The 26,167-nt window shown below is 36.0% G+C and overlaps 1 long non-coding RNA gene across 2 annotated transcripts in view; it reads right to left on the bottom strand.

The window, feature by feature from the left end:
• The window catches only part of LOC105663135 (uncharacterized), a 94,531-nt gene that overhangs the window by 42,465 nt on the left and 25,899 nt on the right, over positions 1-26,167 (bottom strand). Inside the window, exons 1-2 of one of the 2 annotated variants that reach the window (XR_013039192.1) lie at positions 18,538-18,935; positions 13,256-13,548 (exon numbers count right to left, since the gene is read on the bottom strand). The exons of the other annotated variant lie outside the window; for it this stretch is intronic. This is a non-coding gene — a long non-coding RNA (uncharacterized LOC105663135). Of the gene's footprint in view, positions 1-13,255; positions 13,549-18,537; positions 18,936-26,167 lie in introns of those variants that run through there. 2 annotated transcript variants of the gene reach the window in all.

Below are 26,167 nucleotides of genomic sequence, written 5' to 3'. Positions count from 1 at the left end.
ATTGGGAACTAGGGAATTTGGATTTGTGGAACCTGAGATCTGGGGAATTAGGAATTGGGGGAACTGCGATATAGGGGATTTTGAATTGTGAGAATTTGGATCTAAGGAATTTCGAATTGAGATCTAGGGAATTAGGAATTGGGGGAACTGCGATCTAGGGGATTTTGAATTGTGACAATTTGGATCTAAGGAATTTCGAATTGAGATCTAGGAAATTGGGGATTCTGGGATGTAAGGAATTTGGAATTTAGGAAATTGCAATGTAGGGAATTTGTAATTGGGAAAATTTGGATCTAGGGAATTTGGAATGGGGGAAATTTGGATCTAGGGAATTTGGAAGTGGGAAAACTCGGATCTAGAGAATTTGGAATTGGTGAGTTTGGGACCTAGGGAATTTGGAATTGGAAATTTTGGGATGTAGGAAATTTGGAACTGGGAATTTTGGGATCTAGGGAATTCGGAATTGGAAATTTTGGGATGTAGGAAATTTGGAACTGGGAATTTTGGGATCTAGGGAATTCGGAATTGGAGATTTAGGGATTTAGGGAATTTGGAACTGGAAAAACTTGGATCTAGAGAATTTGGAATTGGGAAATTTTGATCTAGGGAATTCGGAATGGGGGAAATTTGGATCTAGGGAATTTGGAAGTGGCAAAACTTGGATCTAGAGAATTTGGAATTGGAGATTTTGGGATCTAGGGAATTCGGAATTGGAAATTTTGGGATGTAGGAAATTTGGAACTGGGAATTTTGGGATCTAGGGAATTCGGAATTGGAGATTTAGGGATTTAGGGAATTTGGAACTGGAAAAACTTGGATCTAGAGAATTTGGAATTGGGAAATTTTGATCTAGGGAATTCGGAATGGGGGAAATTTGGATCTAGGGAATTTGGAACTGGGAAAACTTGGATCTAGAGAATTTGGAATTGGAGATTTTGGGACCTAGGGAATTTGGAATTGGAAATTTTGGGATGTAGGAAATTTGGAACTGGGAATTTTGGGATCTAGGGAATTCGGAATTGGAGATTTAGGGATTTAGGGAATTTGGAATTGGGAAAACTTGGATCTAGGGAATTTGGAATTGGGGAAATTTGGAACTGGGAAAACTTGGATCTAGAGAATTTGGAATTGGGAAATTTTGATCTAGGGAATTCGGAATGGGGGAAATTTGGATCTAGGGAATTTGGAACTGGGAAAACTTGGATCTAGAGAATTTGGAATTGGAGATTTTGGGACCTAGGGAATTTGGATTTGGGAAATTTGGATCTAGGGATTTTGGAATTGGGGAAATTTGGATCTAGGGAATTTGGTATTGGGAAAATTTGGATCTAGGGAATTTGGAATTCGGGAAATTGTGATCTAGAAAATTTGGGATATTGGACTGTAGGTAATTTTAAATTCGATAAATTACGATATAGGGATATTATGAACTAAGGAAATCATGATCTAGGGAAACTTGGAGCTGATCAATAAAGTCAAAATTTCGTTATAGACATAAGAAATTAATCGATTCTGTTTGAACGAAGGGGCAAAATCCATGGGTGCAATCGGGAGTCTGAACATACTATCGGTCGGAGAATTCGTGCAAGTAAAAGGAAGTAGACGGCAGACGTTGAAAACGAGGAGAAGGTAAGGAAGATATTTACCAGCGTCTCCTCTTACAACCTCGGCAAACTTCAATTCCCCTTTTCCACGTCTTCGCGACCCCCGCCAACGTATTTACAATCGGTTACTCGATGCTTAATCCGACGAGAGAGAAGAACAGACGGGGCGCAGAGGATGCGGGAAAGAGAGGGGGCGAGTCGTGTCGTAATTTAAGGTGAACGCATCCAGACTGGAAAAGCGAACAGAGAAGGAGAGAAAAGTGGATGTTTTTCCAGCGAGTTCCTAGGAACTGTAATAGAAGACCGGCTAAAAGTTATCAAGCTTCCAGAGATTCGAAATTTCCGGTTTAATGTTGCTGTCGAATACAAACTAACTGGTCCCGACGATAACAAACTGAATGTTATTCAAATCTTGTTAGGTATATTGCATTGTTATGGAAAATTTAACCAATTCCCAATTTCTCTACTTAGTAATTTTCCTAACTCCTAATTTCCACAATTCCCAATTTTCGCAATTCCAATTTTCCCAATTCCCAATTCCCACATTTTCCAAATCCCACATTTTCTAATTCCCATATTCCCCAATTGCCACATTCCCCAATTGCCACATTCCCCAATTGCCACATTCCCCAATTGCCACATTCCCCAATTCCCACATTCCCCAATTCCCACATTCCCACATTCTCCAATTCCCACATTCCCCAATTCCCACATTCCTGAATTCCCACATTCCCCAATTTCCACATTCCTCAATTCCCACATTCCCAATTTCCACATTCCCCAGTTCCCACATTTTCTAATTCCCACATTCCCCAATTCCCACATTCCCCAATTCCCACATTCCCCAATTCCCACATTCCCCAATTCCAACATCCCGCAATTCCCACATTCCCAAATTCCCCAATTCCCTCATTCCTGAATTCTCACATTCCCCAATTCCCACATTCCCCAATTCTCACATTCTCCAATTCCCACATTCCTGAATTCCCAAATTCCCACATTCCTCCATTCCCACATTCCCCAATTCCAATTTTATCAAGTCGCAATTTCTGATGACCGCCACTATAAAGTGAAGACTATCGCGTGAGAATAATATCAAGGATTAGACGCGCGTTTCTTAGAATCTTTGGCAAATAAGGTAAACAACAATTACAAGTGGTTACATAGATAATAAACTACAAATGGTTACATAAACATAATAGGATATCTAAAAATAAACGATTGTGCAATAACAAAAATTGTGAGGTGAAGTCAGCCAAGATAATCCTGAGTAAAGTAAGAGGTTTAAGTACCTTTAAAAGATGTATAACAGTTATGAAAGATCACGAAATTAGAAAAAGTAGCGATGAAATTGTATAAAATGTCAGTAATGGAATGTAAGATGAAAATAGTTTCGATATTTTAATAAAATGAGCCGGAACATAAAACGACACTCGGAAGCTTCTTTACAGAAATCCGTTCCGAAACGTTGGTCTTTCAATGGCAGACGAAAAGAAAATTCCATGACGTGTCGCGAGACGTTTCCTTAGATGGCCTGTTTCTCTAAGACGATTACTTTGATATAAAAAAAGAGAATTAAAGATGTCAAGTTGAAAAGTGGAACTTTAACGTACAGGGCAAACGTTGGGGAGGATACGCAAGAGATTCGGTAAAGGAACATATTGAAAGAAGCATAAAGAAGAAGAAGAAGAAGAAGAGACAAGGATCCCTTCAGGCAAAGAACAGGTAGCTAAGGAATGCCGTGGTTGAAAAGACGGGAACAGCTTGTCGGAGCTATCTTCTTCATCGACCTTTTACAATCCAACTCTTCGTTTTTCTTCTTCATCTTCTTTTCTTGTATCAATTCTGCATTCTTTCATCTCCTAAGAAAATCGTGATTTTTGATCGTAAAATTTTGTGGGAGGGTGAGGTTAGGTTACAAATTATACCTAAAAATTTTTTTTATGGCAACTAGTGCGCTTCAAGAAACATCTCCAATTCCAAATTCTTTAGACCTCAGAATTTCAAATTCCTTAAATCCAAATTTTTCCAATTGAAAATTCCCGAGATCCCAAAGTCGCCAATTCCAAATTCCCTAAATCCCAATTTTCCCAATTGAAAATTCCCTAGATCCGAAAGTCGCCAATTCCAAATTCCCTAGATCTCAATCGCTCCAATTCCCAAAATCCCCAATTCCAAATTCTCTAGATCCCAAGTTACCAAATTCAAAATTTCCTAGATTCAAATTTCCCCAATTCCAAATTCCCTATATTCCAATTTCTCTCATACAAAGTTCCCTAGATTCCCACTTCCTGAATTAAAATTCCCTAGATTGCAATCTCTCCAATTCCCAATATCCCCAATTCCAAATTCCCTGGATCTCAATCGCTCCAATTCCCAAAATCCCCAATTCCAAATTCCCTAGATCCCAAGTTACCAAATTCAAAATTTCCTAGATCCAAACTTCCCCAATTCCAAATTCCCTAGATTCCAATTTCTCTCATACAAAGTTCCCTAGACTCCCATTTCCTCAATTCAAATTCCCTAGATTGCAATCTCTCCAATTCCCAAAATCCCCAATTCCAAATTCCCTGGATCTCAATCGCTCCAATTCCCAAAATCCCCAATTCCAAATTCTCTAGATCCCAAGTTACCAAATTCAAAATTTCCTAGATCCAAATTCCCTCAATTTTGAATTCCCTAAATCCCAATTTCCCCAATTGAAAATTCCTGAGATACCAAAGTCACCAGTTTCAAATTCCCTAAATTCCAATTTCCCCAATTGAAAATTTCCTAGATCCCAAAGTCGCCAATTGCAAATTCCCCAAATCCGAATTTCCCCAATTGAAAATTCCCTAGATCCCAATTTCCCTAATTCGAAATTCCCTAGATGACAATTCCTCCAATTCCCAATTTCCCCAATTTCTAATTTATACTGTATTAATATTTTCTATATACCATCTACCTAATTTTATTTTTATTATTACCTCTAGAATTATTTAAAATTATTATTATTACACATTGAAACGTCAGTTCCCTGAAATTCTTGGCTCGATGAATTTTTCATTTTCCAAATCCACAGATCCGAAGTTCCGTGGGATTAAAACTCGGCAGATATTGAATATCTGTATTAAAACAATACAATATTAGCGAATCTCTGTAAATAACGAACAACTTGCGATTTATCTCAATAAATTGACGGCGGTGATTTAGTTTTGAACGGATGCGCACAATTAACGCGATTCCGACATGAATTCATGATACCAACCGAGCGATAAACAAGCAACCAAGAGCAATTTATTTTTTTTCCTCTCGTTCCTCGACTCGTGTCCTCTTTTTATCCCCCCACGATCGATTATTCGTAATAAACATTTTGTGTGCATGGTGCACGTGTTTCGCTCTGAAACGCACTCGACAATTAAATACATTTAAAGCGCCGATACAATGTTCCGTATTTTTCGATGAACGTTCATCGATAATAGGTTTCGTTCCCTTGTTTTCGTTCCTTTTTTTTCTGCGCCGTTACAGCGGTAATATTTTTTCCTTTCCGGGCCAGGGTTTGTCGTCGAATTGCCCTGAAAACCGAAAACAAGCGAAACGAATTAAAATCCGGCGACTGGATGAATTTCCCGATCGAATTTCATCGAGAACTTTGAATTCGCTTTAGGGGTGAAACGTTCACGCGACGGAAGCTTTTATTGTGCACCGACTTCCTATCGAAACGGTTTTAATCAACCATTAGCCTGCAAATAAGCAACCTATTCTAAATTTATCCGAAATCGAAATCAATTGTGAGGTGTTTTTGTGTGTTCACATTTTTGTATTTGGTATTAAAAATATTTTGGTGCTTCATATTATTATATTATTATATTTTTATTATCATTTATATTATTATATTATCATGTTATTATTATATTATTATATTTGCAATTGTGTAAAATTGTTTATGATTATTAGAAATAGTGGAATTTGGTAAAAATTCATGGCACAATTTCAAAGCGAAATGGTGGAAATAAATGCAATCGATTGGGGTCTCCATTAATTTATTCAAAGGGTTGCCAAATCGTACCGACGTCTGTAAACCTACTTGGAAATTTCACGAGGCCTTTCCTTATAAATATTCAAAACGCAACCCCTTTGTTGCTGGAGAAAATCGTGCGCCGGAATTTTTGAGACTGATCAAGATCAAATTTAATTGAAGATATTTAAATGGGTTGCTGAAAAATTTTGGTAGAATCAAATATTTTGTGAATAAATTGTTTAATATTGTAGATTTTCTAATTTTTCAATTTCCCAATTTTCTAACTTTCCAATTTCCCAATTTTCTAATTTTCCAATTTCCCAATTTCCCAATTTTCCAATTTCCCAATTTTCTAACTTTCCAATTTCCAAATTTTCTAACTCTCCAATTTCCCAATTTTCTAATTTTCCAATTTTCCAATTGTTTAATTTTCCAAGTTTTCAATTTTCCATCTACCCAATTTTCCTATTACCTAATTTTCCAATTTTACATTTTCCCAATTTCCTCTTTTACAATTTCCCAATTCTTTAATTTGCCCATTTTCCAATTTCCCATGTTTTCAATTTTCTAGATTCCCAGTTTCCCAATTTCCTATTTTTCCAATTCTGCATTTTCCCAATTTTCCAATTCTTTAATTTGCCCATTTTCCATGTACCCAAATTCCACTTCTAAAATTTTCCAATTTTCACTTTTAAATTTTCCAGTTTCCGAATTTCAAATTTTCCATTTCCCCAATTTCCATTTTTCCAATTTGCATTTTTCCAATTTGCATTTTCCCAATTTGCATTTTTCCAATTTGCATTTTCCCAATTTTCCAATTTCCATGTTTAAAAATTCCCAATTTCCGCTTTTGTAATTTTCCACTCTCCAATTTTCCATTTCCCTAATTTTTCAATTTCCATTTTCCAATTTCCCAATTCTCCAATTTCCACTTTCAAAACCGTCCAATTCTCCATCATTCTCCAATTTCCACATTTTTCAGCATCCAAATAACCCAATTTCAACTTCGAAATAAAATGTACTTTTCCATTTCAAAAAATAAAAAATGAAAAGTAAAGCCACGTGTTTATTACAAAAAATAAAAAATTGAAAAGAAGTCTACCACGTTTATTTCAAAAAATAAAAAATGAAAAGTAAAGTACCACGTTTATTTCAAAAAATAAAAAATGAAAAGTGAAGTACCATGTTTATTTAAAAAAAAGAAAATAAAACCAAAGCAAGCATCTAGTTACGAGACGTAAAATAAATTGCTAAACTATTATCTATAATAAATTCGATAGCGATTAATCGATAATAAAAGTGGTGTATCGGTTGCGTTTAATTTCAGGGGAAATTCCAAGAACTATTTAAATAACAAATTTCGACAGGCACGCTGCTTCAAATTATTTGCTTGACAAGCCATTCGCGTTACACGGTCCGCGATTTAATATTATAATAGCATTGTTTATTAATTCGTCGACGTACGTCAGCATTACACAAATAATTGCATCAATTTTCTGCCGAACGGTATTACGCGTTTTGATTATTTCACCCCTGATTATTATGAAATTACGGACAGAACAGCCGGCTAAATAAACGATGAAGTGTCAGTGGATGATACAAGAATTGTACGACAAGTTTGTCTGTGGTGAATAATTTAATTAAGGGTTTTTGTTAATTAGAGAGAAGAGAAAAGAGTTAAGGTGTAAATTTCAGATTTGGGGGATTTAGGGCCTGGGAAATTGGGAAATTGGAAAATTAGGGAAATGGAAAATTGGAGAATTTGTGAATTGGGGAAATGGGAAATTGGCATTAAGAAATTTAGAGACTTGGAAATTGAGAAATTGGAAAATTGGAAAATTGGCAAATAAGGGTTTAGAAATTTGGGGATTTGGAAGTTGGGAAAGTGGTAGTTGGAAAATTGGAAAAGTGGAAAATGGGAAAATAAGAAAATTAAGAAATTGAAAAATTGAGGAAATGGAAAATTGGAAAATTTATGAATTGGAAAATTGAGAAAATGGAAAATTGTGAAATTGGAAAATTGGAAAATTGGAAAATCGGGGAAATGGAAAATTGGAGAATTTGGGAATTGGGGAAATGGGAAATTGGGATTAAGAAATTTAGGAACTTGGAAATTGAGAAATTGGAAAATTGAATAATTGGTAAATTAGGATTTAGAAATTCAGGGATTTTGAAATTAGGAAAGTGGTAATTGGAAAATTGGAAAAGTGGAAAGTTGGAAAATTGGAAAATGGAAAAATTAGATAATTGGAATTTGAATTCTCAGAAATTTTGAAACATAGAAATCTACAAATTTGCTATTACACAAACTAGCCTACACAATGTCCTAATTAAAAAATCCCTAACAAAAATAACCACTACCCTCAGAATATTGATACTTGAGAACATTGAAAAGTACAGTATAAAAGAACACATTGTTAAAACCGCTGTCCACAAAAGAAGAAATAAATTAAGCTGTCACTTCGGAAACACGAATCAAATTCTTCCGACCAATTGGTTTTGTTAAACAACCGTATTTTCCGATTTGACGAGAAAGAAATATTTGATGTTTTCTCTTCGTAAGTGAACGATGAAATACAATACGTGTCCCAAAAACCATAACAACGGTATCAAATAACGTTCGGTTTGATTCCACTTTTTTCTTCCATGTTTTATTTTCAAGATCAATTTACTTCAAAAATGTTTTCTACTTTTTTGTCTTGTTTATTGTTTTTACTCAATCTACAAACACACAACGTGAAACTGTTATTGATTGCCTGCGTTTCATGATATTTTACTTGTTTTTAATAAAAGCTGGAGATGTTTACGTCTTTTGAAATAATAGACACTTTATTGTTTAAGAGATGGATTTAATACTACTTGTTTCTTTTAAAGTATTCTCATGAAATAGAAGATAAAGTAAGTAAGTTAATTCTACAGTATACTTACCAATTTTCTAATTTTCCATTTCCCCGATTTTCCAATTTTCAAATTTCACAATTTTCCGTTTCCCCAAATTTGCAATTTTCAAATTTCACAATTTTCCATTTTCCCAATTTACTAATTTTCCAATTTCACAATTTTCCATTTCCCCGATTTTCCAATTTTCCTATTTCACAATTTTCCATTTCCTCAATTTTCCAATTCCTAAATTTTCCAATTTCACAATTTTCCAATTCCTAAATTTTCCCATTTTTCATTTCCCCAATTTTTCAATTTTCCAATTTCACAATTTTCAATTTCCCCAATTTTCCAATTTCACAATTTTCAATTTCCCCAATTTTGCAATTTCACAATTTTCCATTTCCCCAATCTTCCAATTCCTAAATTTTCCAATTTCTTAATTTTCTAATTTTCCCATTTTCCACTTTTCCAATTTCCCACTTCCTCATTTCCTAAATTTTCCACTTCCCCATTTTCCAATTTTCCAATTCATTTCCCAAATTTTTCAATTCCCCATTTCCCAAATTTTCCACTTTGCCATATTCATAATTATCCACTTTCCTAATTTCCAATTTTCCAATTACCTATTTTCCAAATTTTCGAATTTAATAAATCTCCAAATACCTAACTCCCCAACTCCCTAAAGAACAAAAAATAAAATAGCCTGACTGCCGTGGACATCGAGAAAGCTTCAGCAGGAAGTTCGGTTAAAAATTAGAATCCGGCATTATCCGCGTTAAAGGTCGAATTTGCCGTGAATTTGGCGTGGTTCCGTTGCTCGTTACCTGAAGAAGCAGCGTGGTAAATTACAGTCGCCCCGAAGGGATCGACGATACGAAGCTACAAGCCTGTTGCGGTATGTTCACAATCCTGCCAACCCTTTCTACGTCGCCCATCCCTTGGCTCGGTTCAAACATCCAGAAGAAGAAGAAGCAACAGATACGAGCCTTCCTGAGGAGATAGAGATAGAGAAGAGAGAGAAGGAAAAAGAGGTCGGATCACGGAAAGGGAGAGAAACGAGTCGGAAGGAGAGGCACTCGGCGAGGAGTAAAGCGACATCGAACGTATCGTTCTGCGGTGAACTTTCCGTCGTAGTTTGGGGTGAAATCGTTTCCTGTGGGAGGGCAACCGTTTCATGGACTACCGAATATCGCGATTCCATCCGCCAGCCAATCCGCCGGAGTCTTGTCGACTTCCAGTAAACACGGATGTTGCATTCTCAGTGATCGTCCAAAGTGAAATGTACCTTGCTGCCAGGGAAACGGTTCAAATCTTCGAGTTTAATTGTTGCTCACGGCGTCGAACAAGGGAGAAATCCGAACGGGAACGAGCCCACTGCCTTCTATGGTAATTCGGGTTAAAGAGAAACTGGCTAACTGGATTTTACTGGGACCTGATACTCTTTATATGGGCTACCACTTACAAGCTCTCTTTACTTATACTAACTTCTCACTGGGCAATTCTTCATTTATAGAGTACTGCTTGGAGATGTTCAAGTGTGTAGATATATGTGGACCTCTTTTTATAATATATGTGATCACACATGAACATGGTCACGAATGTACGTAGTCAAAAATAGTGTGGTCATGTGTGAATCTACTCATATGTATGTAAATGTGCTTGCTAATAGTAGTCACATGTGTATGTGATCACACACGTACCTCATCATGAGTGTATGTAGTTAAGAATGCATGTGGTCATACATGTATGTGGTCACAAATATGTGTAGTCAAAAATGTATGTGATCATATGTTAATCTACTCATATGTACATGTGCTCATTAATTTATGTAGCCACAAATGTATGTGATCACACATGTACCTCATAATGAGTATATGTAGTTAAGAATGCATGGGGTCATACGTGTATGTGGTCACAAATATGTGCAGTCAAAAATGTATGTGTTCATATGTGGATCTACTCATATGTACATGTGCTCACTAATATATGAAGCCACACATGTATGTGATCACACATGTACCTCATCATGAGTGTATATAGCCAAAAATGCATGTGGTCATACATGTATGTGGTCACAAATATATGTAGTCAAAAATGTATGTGATCATATGTGGATCTACTCATATGTACATGTGCTCACTAATATATGTAGCCACAAATGTATGTGATCACACACGTACAGCATCATGAGTGTATGTAGTTAAGAATGCATGTGGTGATACATGTATGTGGTCACAAATATATGTAGTCAAAAATGTATGTGTTCATAAACATATGTAGTCACAAATACATATAATCATAAGCATATGTGGCCATAAATGTATCTGGCCATAAATACATGTTGTCAGAAATGTACATATGTGGTCACACATACATGTAATTACACCTACATCTGATTCTAAGTTATATCTATCCACATATGCATACACATACTCATGTGTAGTCGTAACACATACATACTGGTCACACATGTGGTCAGACATACATGTAGTCTTGAATCGTACGTTGTCATAATTGTGTCTGGTCATAAATACATGTGGTCATAAGTATATTTAGTTAGAAGTGCATGTCCTTGCATCCCCATATGTAACGTCAACATATCAACCTCCCCTTTTAGCAATATCCTTACAAACACATGGATCTGTATACTAAATTAATTAATATCAAATTGAACAGTGAATCACCCAAATGAACTAATGCAACATAGAAGCCTCTACCAAACAGTACACCGCGTTATTTATTTGATTTAGGCATTCGAATCAACTGCAACGTTCCCCGAGTCAATTGGCACGTCGATCGTCCGGCATACTTTCGTTGTTGTTTAATACAAACAAAACGGCACATCCGAGCTTTGCCAGCCGTGCTTTTTGTACGACGGTGAGGATTTATTCGCTCGGCGCGATATTATTGCGACATCGAACAAGCACCGCGTGGGCACGAAATCTCTGTAAAACTAAATTCGAAATAGCGCGAACGTCGCGTCTCCTGAACGCGGAGGACTTGTTTGTGAAATTTCGTTCAAACATTTATTGTACACGCTTCGATTGGAAAGCAAACACGCCCGTTGCTCGGGAAATAATTCCGCGCCACCCTGTTCAAATTAAGTGTTGCGTTTATAACTTTCCACGCTGGATACTGCTATGCTTGATAAATGTTGATGAACAACTCGAGGCTTGCGACAACATTTTTCGTTTCGACGCATACACATGCACATTCAGACAAAATACACATTCACTGTATCACGGTTCAACCCCTAAGATGTAATGTTTTATTCAATCAAATAGCATGACTCCATCAAGTCTGATTTATTTCAAGTTTGATAGCTATAGTAATCACGTTAAAATTTCATGTGTTACTGAATTTCAGATTAGTACAATATGACGGACTTTCAAATGATAGGACTTGTTACAGAATTCAATTTGGATAATTTTATGTCGTTTTGGGGAATCGTTGCTAACACCCTTGTTACAGCTGCTGAGACTTGTCATAAAAAGTTCCTTATATAGCTAATTTCAGTTTTGGAAAAAGGAAGTGATCACATAGAAATAAGTTAGCTTTTGGAGGATGTTGTAACAGGCTTGTTTTTTCATTGAGAAGAAATTTGGGGAAATTTGAGTTGGGAGTTGCAAGCTTGGAAATTGAGGATTTGGACTTGGAGACATGGGAATTGGGGAAATTGGGAAATGGAGAAAGTGGAAATTGGGAAAATTGGAATTCGGGAAATTGGGAAATGGAGAAATTGGAATTTGGTAAATTGGAATTGGGGAAATTGGAAATTGGGGAAAGTGGAAATTGGGAAAATTGGAATTGGGATAATTGAGAATTAGGAAAATTGGAATTGGGAAAAGTGGGAATTAGGAAAATTGGAATTGGGAGATTTGGGACTTGGGAAATTTGAGAGTTGAGAAAATTGGGAATTGGGGAAATTGAAAAATGGAGAAAGTGGAAATTGGGAAAATTGAGAATTGGAAAAATTGGAATTGTGGAAAGTGGAATTGGGAAAATTGGAAATTGGGGAAAGTGGAAATTGGGAAAATTGGAATTGGGGAAATTGAGAATTAGGAAAATTGGAATTGGGGAAAATGGAATTGGGAAAATTGGAAATTGAGGAAAGTGGAAATTGGGAAAATTGGAATTGGGGAAATTGAGAATTAGGAAAATTGGAATTGGGGAAAATGGAATTGGGAAAATTGGAAATTGGGGAAAGTGGAAATTGGGAAAATTGGAATTGGGGAAATTGAGAATTAGGAAAATTGGAATTGGGGAAAATGGAATTGGGAAAATTGGAAATTGGGGAAAGTGGAAATTGGGAAAATTGGAATTGGGAAAATTGAGAATTGAGAAAATTAGGAATTGGAAAAATTGGAATTGTGGAAAGTGGAATTGGTAAAAGTATAAAAACAATAAATTTGGAATCAGAAATTTGGTCCTCTGAAAATATAGAACTTCGCAGTTCCCCATTCCATAACTCCACTAATTCCAAATTTAAAATTCCAAAAATTCCCACAATAAATCCATCAATTATCCAAAAATTCCTAAAATCCCCACAATAAATCCATCAATTATCCAAAAATCCCCAAAACACTCTCACCTCAAAAACGCCCAAAACTCAAATCCTCTAACGCACTAATTACTTCTACACATATTTAAATATTTAAAAACTATGAGTGAATTCTGCAAAACCACAAAAAACCATTAAGGGAACGACAGTACGTCAGCAACGGGTGAACGAGTTAATTATCACGAATTCAGGGAATGAAATTCTTACGTTTTTCGAGTTTCTCGTCGACAGGATATCCCAGTTGCTGACGGCACGAGGGAGGCCAACGAAGCTCGTGAAATTCCATGAAGCTCCACGGGGGTTGAATGGTATGGGGATGTTATTGGGTCGCGGCCACTTAATATGCAAATACATCGTAGAGACGGCTCGCTGCTACTGCTGCCGGTGTTCACCGTAACCAGAGCAGACGATGGCCAACGGGACCAATACTTTAATTTGCATTTAAAATTGCTCAAGGGTTGACAGCCGCCACCTTCTTCCCTCTCCCTCTTATTTTGGCTCTGAAACGAATGCTCCGGCATAATCGCTGTTGGATGAATCGGGCAACTTATTCGATATACCCTAACTCGTTTTTCAGATTTTCATCCTCTCTTATTCTCTTATATCTTATCCTGATTCTTTCAAACTGGGTGTATATTTTTTTATTTATTTTTTTGTAGGTTGACTTAGAAGAGAGTTTATGCGAGACTTATTGTAATAAAATAATTTTGTGAGGGGTGCTTAGAATGTGATATTGTGAGGGTTTGTTGACTTTGAGAGGATGTGAGGACTTTCCCCAATTACCAATTTCCAATTTCCCCAATTCCAATTTTCCCTATTACTAATTTCCCCAGTTCCCACTTTTCCCAATTTCTACTTTCCCCAATTTCCACTTTCCCCAATTTCCACTTTTCCCAATTCTGAATTTCCCCAATTCCAATTTTCCCTATTACTAATTTCCCCAGTTCCCACTTCCCCAATTTCCACTTTCCCCAATTTCCACTTTCTCCAATTTCCACATTTCCCAATTCCAATTTTCCCCAGTTCCCACTTTTCCAATTCCAATTTTCTCTATTACTAATTTCCCCAATTTCCACTTTCCCTAATTTCCACATTCCCCAATTTCCACTTTCCCCAATATCCACTTTTTCTAATTCCAATTTTCCCTACTACTAATTTCCCCAGTCCCCACTTTCCCCAATTTCCAATTTCCCCAATTCCAATTTTCTCTATTACTAATTTCCCCAGTTCCCACTTTCCCCAATTTCCACTTTTCCCAATTTCCAATTTCCCCAATTCCAATTTTCTCTATTACTAATTTCCCCAGTTCCCACTTTCTCCAATTTCCAATTTCCCCAATTCCAATTTTCCCTATTACTAATTTCCCCAGTTCCCACTTTCCCCATTTTCTTCTTTTCCCAATTTCCCCAATTCCACTTTTCCCTATTACAAATTTTCCCAGTTTCCACTTTCCCCGATTCCTAATTTCCCCAGTATCCACTTTCCCCAATTCTCAAGTCCCCAATTCCCACTTTCCCCAATTCCCACATATCCCAATTCCAATTTTTCTAAATTCCCAATGTCTCCAATTCTCAAACCCCGAAATCTCCAATTCCCAATTCCCCAAATTTCCAATCCTCAAATCCCTAATTCCCAAATATCTCCAAGTCCAAATCCTCAATTCCCAACTATGCAACCCCCACCTCTTTCCCTAAATTATCTCAAACCCCAATCAACCTCTGTTTTCATGTAATGAAGAAAGATTACGTGAATCAGCATCAGCATCACCAGAAAGACCTAACAATCGAAACATTCAAAATTTCAAATTCATTTCCGTATTTATGAACCTGCTTGATATTCCAGCAATTTCACGCTCCGATGGCGATGAATTAGAACAACTCGTTCCTGGTACAATAAGACTGAAACCCCAAGAAGAGCTGAGGGCTCCGTTCAGATAATACTGAAACTGGTCCAACCTCGATGAAATTGATCGACTCATTCAACGATAATTATCGGACGCATAGTTCGACGACAATACGGTTAGCCGTCTGTTAAATCAGCCGTTAAATTCGCGCATCGATCGATCGGCTATTTGAAAAATCCCGCGGCGCAGAAACAATCGTGGACAGTCGGTTCCGGTTCGCTTAAGAAGTCTCCTTGAGAGAGCCCTTCGCAGACGGATCCTCTTTTAATTAAAACAAGATCCAAATTAATTCCCATCAAAAACAGAGAGCTCGCCGCTTTGATGCTCCTCTCCTCGTTACAGGGATTATCTTTGTCCCAAGGGTAACTTTCTTGGTTTTGCCACCAAAGAAGAAGGACGACAACAACAACAACAACAACAAAAGAAAGACGGAGAGAAAAAATATCCACGGCTAAAAGAATGGCCGGGGGTTGCGAGAGGGAGGTAAAAGAATCCGGAACATTTTACACCGCCTCGGGGCGAGTTTCGTCGCTTACGTAAAATAAACTTCGACGAATGGCAGTGACGGTCCTCGGCGAGTTTTACGTACCGTGTTACGGTAATAGGAGACGGCCAATTTTAAAAGCTTCAAATTATTGAAACTATTTTTTTTGAACCTCTGGTAAAATGGGAAAATTAATTAATTAATACGTTCATTGTATTTTGTGTTCAGATTCTTTCATTTTGTTATTGGAATGAAGACTATGATGAAGGAGTTTGTGTCGGAATACATGTATGCTATATATGAAGTAGTAAGTCAAGTTTTTGTATGAACCTGTAGATACACATATGTATATGAACAAGTACAGACACATATGTATATGTGTATATGTATATGAACAAGTACAGACACATATGTATATGTGTATATGTATATGAACAAGTACAGACACATATGTATATGTGTATATGTATATGAAGCAGTACAGACACATATGTATATGTGTATATGTATATGAAGCAGTACAGACACATATGTATATGTGTATATGTATGTGAACCATTATACACACATATGTATATGTATATATGTGTATGAACCAGTACACACACATATGTATATGTATATATGTGTATGAACCAGTACACACACATATGTACATGTATATATGTATATGAACAAGTATATACACATATGTACATGTATATATGTATATGAACAAGTATATACACATATGTATATGCATATATGTATATGAACCAGTACAGACACATATGTATATGTATATATCTATATGCACATATGTGCATGTGCATATGTGTATGTACGCATGTATATGCACATATATACATACACATATGCACATGCATGTAATATATATGTTATAAATACGTCTTTATGAATCAACCCCTAAATATCAACACCTCAATGTCTCAATATTAAAATATTTTTTATGTTTCAACATCCTTAAATCTTCATATTTCTATGTCCATAAATCTTCAGCGTAATATAAACTAGATACTGTAAATGAAAATTGGAATTCTACTAAAGAAACTTTTATACAAATTATTGTTTTTAGTCAGACAGTAGAAAAGTCAGTATATGGTCAGACCTACCACTAACTTCATGACATGCATGCATAGTACAATTGTTTCAATGTTTAATTATTAAAAGGAGGTTATTCTTAAAATTTCAATAATTAAAATTCGTTACAGTTGATCAAAAAAAAATGTACAAAATAATCAGTCCCTTATGTATGTAGTTCAAATGACGTGTCGAGAAAATTGACCCTAATAAATGATTTCTTATCAAGCAAATATTTAATTTAATTCGAAAGTTCGTACGAAATTACGGTGACCTGGTTGACCACGAGGACCTAAGTGTCGCATATACAAGAAAGAACGCAAGAAACAGTGACCGAGACAAAAATGGCTTAACAGTAGAAGGGTATAGAAAAAAGGTCTCTTGCGGTACATTTGGGTTTTATTGAATATAACGCGTGGTGGAGCCCCAACTGTCTTTCCAAGACTATCGCACTTCCCTTTGTCACCGTTTCAACCCACACCCTTACTCTTTATCCTCTCCCTTTTCCTGTCTTATTCCTTTTCATCCCTCTCTAGCACAGACACTGCGGTTATTACGCCATACTGGTTTATGGCATTTTTGCGTGCATTTAGACAGTTCCCCTCAACTTTATCCCCCACCTGTGTCTTCTCTCTTCAAGGGTTAATGACACCGAACAACTAAACTGTCTAAAACGGGTGTCAAGAAAATCGAAAAGACACCCCTTGTTATCGAACTCCATCACATTTTTTTCACGCTTTTCTTACGCGCCGAAAAGTTTACTCGGCGTCGGAGAACAAAGGGAACTCGAGTTTCGAAGATTTCGATGAAATTTCAACGTTTTTTAATTTTCTCAATTATACGACTTTGTTGAATGCTTTGTGTCTATTTCTCAATTTCCAGCTCCCAATTTTTCCTATTACTAATTTTCCCAGTTCCAATTTTTCCATTTCCCATTTTCCCAATTCCCAATTTTTCCTATTACTAATTTCCCCAGTTCCCACTTTCCCAATTTCCATTTTTCCTAACTTCCACTTTCCCCAATTTCCAATTTCCCCAATTCTAATTTTCCCTATTACTAATTTCCCCAATTTCCACTTTTCCCAATTCTAATTTTCCCTATTACTAATTTCCCCAGTTCCCATTTTCCCCAATTCCAATTTTCCCGATTCCTAATTTCCCCAGTTCCCACTTTCCCCAATTTCCACTTTCCTCAATTTCCAATTTCCCCAATTCCAATTTTCCCAATTACTAATTTCCCCAGTTCTCACTTTCCCAATTTCCATTTTTCCCAATTTCCACATTCCCCAATTTCCACTTTTCCCAATTTCCAATTTCCCCAATTCTAATTTTCCCTATTACTAATTTCCCCAATTTCCATTTTTCCCAATTTCCACTTTTCCCAATTTCCAATTTCCCCAATTCTAATTTTCCCTATTACTAATTTCCCCAGTTCCCACTTTCCCCAATTCCAATTTTTCCAATTCTCAATTTTCCCAACTCTTAAATTCCCCAAGTCCCAAATCTCTGAATTACAATTTCCCTAATTTCTACTCTCCCCAATTCCACTTTCCCTAATTCTACTTTCTTCAATTCTTACATTCCCCAATTCCCAATTCCAATTTTCTCAATTCCCAATTTTCTCAGTTCCCAATTTTTCCACTTCTCAAACCCTAATTTCCCATTTTCCCAATTCCTAATTGTCTCAATTCCCAATTTCCCAATTCCCACTTTCATCACCAAATTCCCATATCTCTAAATCCCTACATCCACAAACTCCCACCATCCTAAAAATTTCCCCAATTCACCACATCCCCCACACTCGAATATTTTTAAAATAAATTATTCAATCTTCACAATTACTCAAACCTTAAATAAACGTTCTTGAAGTCTCCATTAAAATACCTAAACTAAAAGAGTCAGTCACTAATTTCGAACAAAAATATCATTCGGAAATGATTGTTGAATTTCTAAAATAAAACATTCGTAAAGTAACATTCTCGCAAAAAGTGAAACGATACAGTAGATATCCGAAGGAAATACCGCATTTTCCGAGGGTGGAAAACCGATCGGCAACGAATCCCGCAACAACAACGTTACGACCGTCTGAAAATTAATATCCCGTCGAAGCCGGTACCGAAGCTACTATATCTTGTACCCGTTGAAAAACTTGAAATAATAACGCAACCACTGGTCCAGGTATTTCTTCATTCTCTTATTTCCACTTTTATATTCCGTCCAACCGCGTTTCTCCCAGAGGTGCCTTATTATTCATGCGACTTTAAACGGTCTCGCACAGCGACTGCCTGTTCGTTCGTACACGGGAAAATGCTAAACGGCTTCACCGACCCCGGGCAATGAATTTCATTGGCTTCATCAACGTTATAGATCAACTAAAAATTAAGTATAAACATACGTCGGGATCGCTCCGTGGAATACGGCGGTTAGAAACGAGCTCGACTGTTGCCACGCCATCGTCATACATTTTGCACCGTGTGCTGTTACAACCTCTTCGCAGGATGGTGCGTGCGTTGCGAATATAAATAACGACGGGTGTGTTGCGCGTGACATTTTTATCAACTACGGTTTTTGGATACTTTCTTCTTTTTTGGTTGTTTTGGGAATGTTTTCTTGATTTACAATTTTCGAAATTACAATATTTCTAATTTCCCTAATTACAATTACAATTTCTCCAATTCGCACTTTCCCCAACTCCACTTTTTCCAATTCCCACTTTCCTCAATTTCAATTTTCCAATTTCCTAATTTTCTAATTTTTCAATTTCCCAATTTTCTAATTTTTCAATTTCCCAATTTACCAATTTTCCAACTCTCTAATTTCCCAATTTTCCAATTTACCAACTCTCCAATTTCCCAGTTTTTAATTTTCCAATTTCCCAATTTTCTAATTTTCCAACTCTCTAATTTCCCAATTTTCTAATTTACCAACTCTCTAATTTCCCAATTTACCAACTCTCTAATTTCCTAGTTTTCTAATTTTCCAACTCTCTAATTTCCCAATTTTCCAATTTACCAACTCTCTAATTTCCCAGTTTTCTAATTTTCCAATTTCCAAATATCCCAGTTTTTAATTTTCCAATTTCCCAATTTTCTAATTTTCCAACTCTCTAATTTCCCAATTTTCTAATTTACCGACTCTCTAATTTCCCAATTTACCAACTCTCTAATTTCCCAATTTTCTAATTTTCCAACTCTAATTTCCCAATTTTCCAATTTACCAACTCTCTAATTTCCCAGTTTTCTAATTTTCCAATTTCCAAATTTCCCAGTTTTCTAATTTTCCAATTTCCCAATTTCCTAATTTCCAAATTTTCCAATTTCCCAATTTGCAACTTGAATAATTGGTAAACCTACAAATTAGTATTTAACATATTCATATGTAATCATATGTGATCAGCACTGTAAATTCAATTAATGTAATTATTCATACAATATTATTCATTTGAGAGCTCTTAGTATAGAGACAACAATATACAATAATAGATTAAATGATGAAATTAAAAAATGCATCCTTGTTCATATGTCATATGTGACATATGTGACTAGCACTGCAGAGTTAAATTAATTATAGTAGATAAGAAACTCAGATAAAAAGGACATTTGGGGACTTAATACAGAGTCAATAATATATATTAACAGATTAAAAAATGAAATTGAAAGATGTATCCTTGCTCTTATATCATATGTGACATATGTGACTAGCACTGCAGAGTTAAATTAATTATAGTACACAAGAAACTGAGATGAAAAAGATACTTGAAGACTTAATATTGGATCAATGATACATATTAGCAGATTAAGAAATAAAATTATAAGATGTACCCTTGACCTTATGTCATATATAACGTATGTAATATATGTAACTAGCACTGCAGAGTTAAATTAATTATAGTACTCTTATGTACTATACCCATGTACTCTTATGTACTCAGATGAAAAGGACATTTAAGGACTTCATACAGAGTCAATAATATATATTAACAGATTAAAAAATAAAATTGAAAGATGTATTCTTGCCCTTATATCATATGTGACATATGTGACCAGCACTGCAAATTTACTTGAATTAATTATATATCAAAAAATTAGACGTAAGAAGCATTTCAGGACTAACATCAGATCAATGATATACATTAGCAGATAAAAAATGAAATTATAAAATGTACCCTTATTTCTAAATCATATGTGGCATATGTGACCACATGTGATTTAACCTTAGACTCAGTTAAATTAACTCTACCTCGAAAAATTAGATGAAAGGAACATTTGAGGACAAGAAGATGAAATTTAAAGATAAGATATCCTTGCAATCCCTACTATTCTTAATTATAGCATGATTAAGTCATACATAATCACAAATTTACCCATTTTCCATTGTAACACCTTAATATTTAATATCATAACCCACGTCTTCTACTACTTAACGTTCCATCAAACCGTTTTAAAAGACACCCTCCCACATCCGCGAACAGTCAAACGTCAGTAACGAGAGGAGCATTCTTTTTCAACCCATTCTCCTGTCGGACGCAAAAAACCGGACAGAAAACAAGAAGAAAATATCCGCAGATCACGTGAAGTGCAAATCGTAGGTGAATCGAACATAACGGTATCAGGTTTTTCAGACGGTCAGATGCCTTGCAAAATACGAGTCTCGCGTTAGACCCTGACATGCAGTTGCGTATCAAACTGAGATGGTAATTGACGTTTCTCTTGTATTCCGCCTCGTCTTCTTTCTCCTTCTTTCTTTTCGTGTCCGATCGCCACGTGTTTGGTTAATTATGTACATCTCCGATATCGTGCATTATGCAATGGCTGACAGTGACAGATGCATTGTACTGCGTTAATTAATTCGAACTGAATCGATGCGGAAATGAATCGTCTCGCGAATCGAGCTCGATAAAATTTTATCTTCAATCTTATGTTTATATGTTAATATTAACATAATCGCGTTTCATGTAAAATTCGACGAGTGGGGATGTTTGTGATATAATCGCATGTAGGGTTCAATTCTGGGTAGGTTATAGAGTATATTTAAATATTAAGGTTTTGCGCTGTTAATATTAATAGTGTTGTAAAATTGCAATAATGGATCTGATTGTTGTATTGATGAAATTAGGTGGGAATTTAGGGATGTGGGAAATTAGGGATATGGGGTAGGGATTTAGAAATATGGGAATTTGAGGATATGGGAATTTGGGGATTTGAGAATTGGAAATTGGTGAGTTGGGAAGTTGGGTCATTAGAAAATTGGGAAATTAGAGAGTTGGAAAATTAGAAAATTGGGAAATTGGGCAATTAGTAAATTGGAAAATTAGAAAAATTGGGAAATTGGAAAATTAGAAAAATGGGAAAATTGGGAAATTGGAGAGTTGGAAAATTAGAAAATTGGGAAATTGGAGAGTTGGAAAATTAGAGTTCGAAAATTAGGAAATTGGGGAATTGGAGAGATGGCAAATTGGGAAATTGAGAAATTAGGAAATTGGGAAATTGGAAAATTAGAAAATTGAAAAATTGGGAAAATGCGGAAATTGGGAAATTGGAAAATTAGAAAATTGGGAAATTGGGAAATTGGGAAATTAGAAAATTGGGAAATTCGGAAATTAGAAAATCAGGAAATTGAGAAATTGGAAAGTTGGAAAATATGAGAGTTCGAAAATTAGAAAATTGGGAAATTGAGAAATTGGGAAATTAGAAATATGGGTAATTGGAGAGTTGGAAAATTGGGAAATTGGTAAATTGGAAAATTAGGAAATTGGAGAGTTGGAAAATATGAGAGTTCGAAAATTAGAAAATTGGGAAATTCAGAAATTGGGAAATTAGAAAGTTGGGTAATTGGAGAGTTGGAAAATTGGGAAATTGGTAAATTGGAAAATTAGGAAATTGGAGAGTTGGAAAATATGAGAGTTCGAAAATTAGAAAATTGGGAAATTAGAAAGTTGGGTAATTGGAGAGTTGGAAAATTGGGAAATTGGTAAATTGGAAAATTAGGAAATAGGAGAGTTGGAAAATATGAGAGTTCGAAAATTAGAAAATTGGGAAATTGAGAAATTAGGAAATTGGGAAATTGGAAAATTGGAAAATTGGAAAATTGGAAAATCGGGAAATTGGTAAATTGGAAAAATAGGAAATAGGAGAGTTGGAAAATATGAGAGTTCGAAAATTAGAAAATTGGGAAATTGAGGAATTGGGAAATTGAGAAATTAGGAAATTGGAAAATTGGAAAATTGGAAAATTAGAAAATTAGAAAATTAGAAAATTGAAAAATTGGGAAAATGCGGAAATTGGAAAATTAGAAAATTGAAAAATTGGGAAATTGGGAAAATGCGGAAATTGGAAAATCAGGAAATTGGGAAATTTGAAAAACGGAAAATGGCAAATTGGAAATTTGCACATCTAAAAATCTAAAAACCTGCGAATCTAAGAATCTAAAAATCTAAGAACCAGCAGCTTTAAGAACCTAAAAATCCAAAGCCCAAGATCCCTAAAAATCCTCAAAATGAGAAGAAATTTTCATAGTGTTAATGAATAAAAAACAGATTTCCAGTTACCGCGATAATTCCACCTGGGTCGGTAAAAATTAACCTCAAAGCACTCGACGACGATGAAATACCAATGCGAAATTTTTCATTACTGTTAAAACGAATAATAACACAGGCATAAGTCGGAGAGCTTAGTAAGACGAAGCAGCAGGTTTGTAGAATAACAATCTTCAATTCTCTCGGCACACAAAATTCGAAATTGAATTCAAACGTGAGATCTCTTAGGCTGTTAACGCCATATTCCCAGAGGGGCAAAGTCCATTTTACGTTCTCCCGGCATTTAAAAGCGGTCGTATCTCAAAATCGTATTTTCCCGCGTTTTTTTCCCCATCCGCCCTCTTCTTTTTTCTCGCTTTCTTCATTAAAAACAACCGACTATCCACTTGCCACGAGATAAAGGGCAACTCGATGTTGCTGTTCGATTCCATTGAATTCGCGTTTCAACGGTGTACGCTTACAAAAGCAAGTCAGATTTTCAACGTGAAGATGGAATAGCGATGAGGAAAACGAGACCACCGTGTCCATGTTCTTCAATGCAGCCGGATCAAATAAAGGAAGTTACAGGAAAACGTATGGCATAACAGTATCGAGTTTTTTTGCTGTTTGGATCAGAATTCAGCCTCGACCGAGAACTATATAGGTGTTGTTCGGTGTTATGCACATACGTACCTGCGTTCCGTATCTCAATGGAAAAACTACGTATACGCGATCGTTCGACAGAGTTTCTCAACTGTGAACCTGTTCTACCTATCGAACAACTTTTTATGAAACGGCCAAAAAAAGAATTTTGCGTTTATAACTGTTGCAAAAATATACTATGGTATACTGGAATAAAATAGTATATTATTTATGTAATGCAATTGTATGTGACGGGGGTGAAGTTATTTTTTGTAAAATTATACTTGTTCAAAATGATCAATGTTAATTAAGTTTGTAATAATTTTTTGAGTTTTGTGGTTGATGGGTGTAGTATGTTTCAGGGGTTTTAATTGTTAGTAATAGAGTGGAAGAGAGTAAGTATTTCGAGAATTCTATATTTTTATTTAGTTGAACCTCTACCCTAATAATATTGATAACATTGATAAAATTGGCAAATACGATGAAATTGATAGAATTGACAAAATTGATAAAATTGATAAAATTGATAGAATTGATGGAATTGATGGAATCGATGGATTTGTTGGAAATGTTGGAATTGATGGAATTGATGGAATTGATGGAATTGATGGAATTGATGCAATTGATGGAATTTATAGAATTTACAGAATTTACAGAATTTATAGAATTTATAGAATTTATAGAATTTATAGAATTTATAGAATTTATAGAATTTATAGAATTTATAGAATTTATAGAATTTATAGAATTTATAGAATTTATAGAAATTATAGAATTTATAGAATTTATGGAATTTATGGAATTGATAGAATTGATCAAATTGATCAAATTGATAAAATTAATAAAATTTATGAAATTTATGTAATTGATAAAATTAATAAAAATGATAAAATTCCAATAAAACACCAATTCCAACTTTTCCCAATTCCCAAATCCCTAATTATCTAATTTCCCAATTCCCAACTTCTCTAATTCCAATTTGACCAATCCTCAAATCCCAAATTCCTAATTTTCCCAATTCCCAATTCTCTCAATTCCAATTTCTCCAATTCCCAATTTCTCCAATTCCCAATTTCCCCAATTCCTAATTTCCCAATTCCCACTTTCCTCAATTCCTAATTTTCCTAATTCCCAATTTCTCCAATTCCCAATTCCCTCAAATCCTAATTTTCCTAATTCCCAATTTCTCCAATTCCCAATTCTCTCAATTCCAATTTTACCAATTCCCAATTTCCCCAATTTCTAATTTCCCAATTCCCAATTTTCTCAATTCCTCATTTTCCTAATTCCCAAATCCGCAATTCTCAAATCCCCCATTCCCAAATCCCCAATTCCCAATTCCCCAACTCCCAAATCCCCAATTCCCAAATCCCCAATTCCCAAATCCCCAATTCCCAAATCCCCAATTCCCAAATCCCCAATTCCCAAATCCCCAATTCCCAAATCCCCAATTCCCAAATCCCCAATTCCCAAATCCCCAATTCCCAAATCCCCAATTCCCAAATCCCCAATTCCCAAATCCCCAATTCCCAAATCCCCAATTCCCAAATCCCCAATTCCCAAATCCCCAATTCCCAAATCCCCAAATCCCCAATTCCCAAATCTCTAATTCTCGAATCCCCAAATTTCTAAGTCCCAAAATTGCAATATCCCCAAATTCCCATATTCCCCAATTCCCACATCTCCAATTCCCATCTCCCTGAATTCCTATATCCCCAATTTCTCACATCCCCAAATTCCCACCTTCCTAAATTCCCACCTCCCTAAATTCCTACCTCTCTAAATTCCTACCTGCCCAAATCCCCACCATCCTAAATTCCCATCTCCCTAAATTCCCATCTCCCCAAATTCCCATCTCCCCAAATTCCCACCATGCCAAAACCCTCCCCAATTCCCCACATCCCCCACACACCGTCCATAAATTCCCCTATACCTCCCCAAAATCCCTATATTACTCCCTCCTCCCCAAAATCCCTATACTTCTCCCTACTCCCCATCCTTACCTCCCCCTATCCCCATCTTCCACATACCAATAACCTTCTCATATATTAATGGATTTCACACACCGTACAAAAAGAAAAAGGAGACTAACAAAACAGGATGAAGCAGCAAGGGTCCCAACGTCTGGCAGACGGCACGTGATAACCACTGATCGCCGGACAGCCAAACAATAAAGGCTTTCGTACAAAGCCGAACGGCATTCCTATTCATTCACACATGCAGCAAAGTCCTCTGGACAATGCTAAAGCTCGCGAGTCCTGCACAGTCGGCAGGCTCAATATTAAAATACTTGAGCATAGTCTCGGAGACTGGCGGCAAGCGCCGAAAAGCCCAAGATGTATTCTCTCAAAGAAGATACAGCTTCCCTAGGAGGATCCTTTGCTACTGATACAAGAAATTCCACGGATTCTGCACGAGCGTTGTCGCTGAGACCTTGTCTATCTTCCTTGATCGATTTCTCTTTGATATCCCGCTTTTCTTGCCATCATCGATGCA

The sequence above is a fragment of the Megachile rotundata genome, chromosome 8, assembly GCF_050947335.1.
Source record: "Megachile rotundata isolate GNS110a chromosome 8, iyMegRotu1, whole genome shotgun sequence".
Taxonomy (NCBI): Eukaryota; Metazoa; Arthropoda; class Insecta; order Hymenoptera; family Megachilidae; genus Megachile; species Megachile rotundata.
Note: the sequence above shows the minus strand (reverse complement) of the source record. Positions and strands in the feature narration are given on the sequence as shown.